Source organism: Rattus rattus, chromosome 1 (assembly GCF_011064425.1).
Source record: "Rattus rattus isolate New Zealand chromosome 1, Rrattus_CSIRO_v1, whole genome shotgun sequence".
In the NCBI taxonomy this organism is placed as follows: Eukaryota; Metazoa; Chordata; class Mammalia; order Rodentia; family Muridae; genus Rattus; species Rattus rattus.
The window spans coordinates 2,106,782-2,112,094 of NC_046154.1; the positions used below are offsets into that span (position 1 = coordinate 2,106,782).

At 46.9% G+C, this 5,313-nt stretch overlaps 1 non-coding gene across 1 annotated transcript; it reads left to right on the forward strand.

Moving 5' to 3' along the window:
* The first annotated feature begins 517 nt into the window (after positions 1–517).
* On the forward strand, positions 518–644 carry LOC116890541. Its single transcript, XR_004386721.1, has one exon. It is a non-coding gene; the product is annotated as a small nucleolar RNA SNORA17 (small nucleolar RNA).
* Positions 645–5,313: the final 4,669 nt, after the last annotated feature.

The window sequence follows — 5,313 nt, forward strand, 5'->3', positions numbered from 1 at the left end:
ACTTGGGAGCACAGCCCAAAGAAATTAAGTGGAAACCCAGGCGATTGTCGTGGTGTCCCTACAGGGTCTGGGATGGGTTCGGCTTTGTGGCTGCCAGCCAGCAGGGAGCAGAGTGGTCTCAAGGAGAGAGTGCACAAAGTGTGTGAAGCTGGCTTTTCCCCTTGACAGGACTGTGTAAAAATTGCTAGTCCGGCTCCTATTTGTCTGGGGCAATTCTATCTCTGCTAACAGGTGTGGCTCTCCAGGGCGCCATCCCCAAAGTTGAAGATGAAGGACAGCTAGTCAAGACTCCTGCTGACCACAATGTCCCCTTCAGCCTAGTGATGTCAGTTCCAGAAAGCGCTCCAGGGGTATGCAAGGATGTTCACTATGGTATGGTTTATAGCGAAAGAATTCAAACATGAACCCTGGAAACCCACACAAGATTGGATTAATAAATGATTAGACACCAGTTTATGGACTATTGTGCAATTGCTAAAATTTTAGTATTAATAAATATTATAAGGGAAATAATCACCCTGCACCCGGAGAAGATGCGGGTGTGGCTGCTGTGTCATGTGTGCGTCACTAGGTGGCAGAGCAGAGACCATGTCTACACTCAGTATTCTGATCTGGGAACATCTGAATGTTAGTAGCCTAACATAACCTGGAGAAAGCTAGCCTGAGACAACCATCAGCCCTGAGCCAGGTCCAGACTAGCCTGAGATGACCACACGTCCAGCACCAGGCAGACCTAGATGGGCTCCCAGGATGGTGAGCAAGCTGGAGACTGGTAGAACCCCACCTGGGACCATGTGTCCCCAGGCAGAAAGGAGCCTGAGACAGAGGCTCTCCAATAGGGCCACTTTGATGGGTCAGACAAGGAGCAAGCCTGAGATGACCATGGGGCCCAGCCAGAGAGCTAGCCTGTGACAACCACCAATCCGGTGTCTCACAGGTCTCAGGGCAGACCATGTCTGAGATGACCCCTGCCTGGTGTCATAATGCACAAGCAGGTCACAGCACTCCTAAGACCACTCCTGAGATAACCCCAGATACTCAGAGACCCTGTACCCCACAAAGAGGAACAAGTAAGTGTTGGGTAAATGGAAGAGAAAGAGAAACAGAAGGATGTAGGCACAATGAAGAGAGGCAGAACTGGAGAGGCAAGGGTAGTGAGGAGCAGTCTGATGTGAGTGGCCAGTGATGCCACCATGGTGGGTGCCTAGCCTGTGCTACCACAGTGAGGGGTGGAGTGCACATCTGGATCCATGGTCCTTCAGCAGCAGGGGTCTGTTACCACCAAAGGCCAGGTTATCCTCGATGAGAGCTGTGTAGAACTGGCCCCGCCCCTCATCTGGGCATCATGGGAGACCTGAGCTCAGAGTCATGAGATCACAACTGGTCCTGCCCCTCAGCAGCTGCAGAACTCCAGAGAGCAGGCCCTCCCTGCACCTTCCCTGGGCAGCACAGTACAGCTGACCCTGGTGGCAGGGGCACAGGCAAGCCAGCCATGCCACTTGTCTGCCATGGGGTAACATGAGCAAGGGAAAGATGCCAGCCACTCACACCTTGCTACTTGCCTGCCACAGACAGGAGGGCTGGCCAAGATTATGAGCAGGAGGGCTGTCCCTGCCCCTCACTGCAGCACCTTACCAGGGCAGCATAGTCAAACTGGCTCTAGATGTGGGGCTTGCAAATGAGCCAGCCCCAGCCCAAGCGCATGAGCACAGGAGAGCTGGCCCTGCCTCCTGATTGCTGTGTGATGATGTAAACAAGGGAAACGAGACACCCTCCTCCCTTCATCACTCACATCTACAGCAGGCAGGAGAGCTGGCCCCAGGGTCATGAGAGTGGAAAACTAGCCCCGTCCCTCACAGCTGAAACACTGGGGAAAGCTGGCCCTGCACCTTGCCTGGGCAGCAGAGTAGAGCTGGCCCTGCTTGCAGGGGTTGCTGGTGAGACAGCCCTGAGCACGTGATATCTGGAGAACTAGACCCGACCTGCTCAGATACCTCTCGGGCCCAGATCCGAGGTTTTGAATTGGCCCGTCCCAACACCTACCCCATCCATGAACAGTTGGAGTGCATGAAGGGACCTGTCCTACAAATCTAAAACTACAGGATCACCATGACACAGGGCAACAACAGGGTATCTGAGAGGAGTCCCAGTGAGGACCCAGTATTGAGAGAGTAGCAAAAGCCAGAGGCCTCATACCAGACCAAGGAGTCACTGCAATGAACATTTGCAAGCAAAGAAGTTTGGACAAAAGGGTCACTGCAGAACACACTGTGACACACTACCTTCCACAAGGGGATTTTTTCTATGTTGGTGAGGAGGTTGCAAAGGTGGAGGGGAGGAACGAGGGGATGGAAAGATGAGTGGGATTGGGGTGCATGATGGGAAATTCACCAATAAATAAATAGTTTCTTTTTAAAGAAAAAGGATAGTGTTGTATAATGAGAAATAGTGCATCAAATACATTCCAAATATTTTCAAATTCCAATTAATATTCTTTCATGGTTCCAAAGATACATTACTAGTTAGCATTAGTTAAAAATTAGACCTTGGGACTGAGGAGAGGGCTCAGTGGGTAGGAGTACTTGAGTTTTGATTCCCAGAGCCTACCTAGAAATGTGAACTGGAAGTGCCATTGTGGCTGTTACCCCAGCACTTAGGGAGCAGAGGATGCAAGAGGATGGCTGGGGCCAACAAATAGGTATTTACATACATACATACATACATACATACATACATACATACATACATACATGTATACATACATGTATACATACATGTATACATACATACACATATATACCATTAGACCTTGCCCCAATTAAGAACACGTCTCATATACATGCTTATTCAGAAGGCCAGGTCTTCTGCTCCTGGTGTTGTGGTGTTCACGCTCGCTGCATCATGGAACCCTCAAAGTCAGCCCCAGGAAACAGGTCTCCATCTACTGCCCTCTGTGAGACAAAGGGGAACCAAATCCCAATGCCATGGCCGTGTGTGGTACAGACTACTCCTGGAGGTTTGAGCAGTGGATGTGCTTATGCATGTAAGAGAAAAGGCGGCTTCACTTGTCAAACAGCCCCCATCACACATAGCCTGCAATTCCTGCCTTTCTTACCCCACAAAGTGGACTTGCGAGTGTCTGTTTCCTTGTTTTGCCACCGTGTTCTAATTCGGATGCCAAGGCTACTTGCTAATTGGCAGGACACCTGGAGCAGCCTTGCAGAAGGGCTGAGGACTGTGTCACAAGAGCAAACAATCCACCGCACTCTTGTCCACACGTGGGTCCAGGCATGATATGCACGAGGCACAATACCGAAGTCAGACTGCATAGTCGTTTTAAATATTTAATCAGATTTAATCAGATCTTTCAAAATGAATCTTAAATCCTAACTTTAATTAATTTAATAAAAAAATTTAATATATACTAATCATAACTTGAAATTTTGCCTTTTCACCTTCACAGATAAGTTGAAAGTGTGTGTGTGTGAGTGTGTGTGTGAGTGTGAGTGTGAGTGTGTGTGTGTGTGTGTGTGTGAATGTGTGTGTGTGTGAGTGTGTGTGAGTGTGTGAGTGTGAGTGTGTGAGTGAGTGTGAGTGTGAGTGTGTGTGTGTGTGTGTGTGTGTGTGCATGTTTGGGAGGGTATACTCTTCCGTGCAGGTGCATGTGTAAGAAAGAGGTTTATTAGAATGTCTGTCCTTCATGGCCTCTCCACTGAAGCTCATTGCTGTGGCTGGATGGGCTGGCCAGCAAGCCCCTCAATTCCTCAGCCCCAAAGCTGGAGCTAAAGGCATCAGTCCACACGCCTGACCTCTTAAGGGTTCGAGGGTTCACACTCACATTCTCCTACTGAAACAGAATGCACTTAACCCACGAAGCTATATACTTGGCTCGTTCTCTCTCTCTCTCTCTCTCTCTCTCTCTCTCTCTCTCTCTCTCTCTCTCTCGCTCTGTAGCCCCAGCTGCCCTCTGTCTCCAAGATTCTGGGATTACAGGGGTGCACCATCATGCCCTTTAATACTTTTAGAAGGAAAGTATGCCTTTAATCCCAGAACTTAGGAGGCAGAGGCAAGTGGATCTCTGTGAATCCAAGGCCAGCCTGGTCTTCAAAGTGAGTTCCAGGATAGTCAAAGCTAAACGAGAAAACTTATCTTGAAAAACTACTACTACTACTACTACTAATAATAATAATAATAATAATAATAATAATAACAATAATAACAATAATAATAATAAAATAGAGAAATAAACAATATGTTATACCTCAACCTTACTCTTGCTCTGTGATGTTATTAGGGGAGCAGATGTTTGGGGGATCATGGGATCGTGGATTTTTATTGTATTTTGTTCTTTCATTTTTCCTTTGTATTTTTTTAGACTTTTGTTCAATGAAAAATAAAAATATCTCTAACAAAAATTAAGCTAAAGGATCAGAGCTCAATTGAATTAGCAGATGGATTTTTTTTCAAAATCTGACACTGCTTCAGTGAGTACTATTTAAGACTCCCATGTCCAATATTTTGTGTGATTACTCTGTACAATGATTTCTGCCATTCAAAAAAAAATCATTGGAACTTAAAAATATTTTAAACCATTTATTCTTACTCCATCTTCCTAGTGACTAAGCATGAAAGCTGAATAGTGAGAGATGATGAAGGTCAGAGATGAACTTATGGAGGAAATTCATGAATTTTGTAGCTTCCTTTTAGTTCATCCTTCTGAAAATAGATCAAGTACATAGTGAAGATCACAGGGAAAAAAGAAAGGAAGGAAGGAGAGCAAAGGGGGAAGAAAGGAAAGAAGGAGAGAGAAGGGAGAAGGAAGGAAGGAAGGAAGGAAGGAAGAAGGAAGGAGAGAAGGGGGAAGGAAGGAAGGAAGAGAGGAGTAGTAGGTAGGAAGAAAAGAAGGAAGGAAGGAAAGAGAAGGGTTAGGAAGGAAGAGAAGAGAGAGGGGGAAGGAAAGAAGGGGAAAGGAAGGGGGAAGGAAGGAGAGACAAGGGGATAGGTTGGAAGGAAGAAGGAAGGAAGGAAGGAAAGAAAGGGGAAGGGAAGGGAAGGGAGTAGGGATTCATCTCTGATGTTTTGTTGTTGTTTTGTTTTTGCTTTATTGTTGTTGGTGGGTTTTTTGAGACGGGGTTTCTCTATGGAGCCCTGGCTATCTTGGAACTCGCTCTGTAGACCACCCTGGCCTCAAACTCACAGAGATCCACCTGCCTCTGTCTCCCAAGTCCTGGGATTAAAGGTATGAGCCACCATACCCAGCATAATGTATCTTTTTGTAACAGTCATGTCAGCTCTCCAGTCTACTCTGTAGCA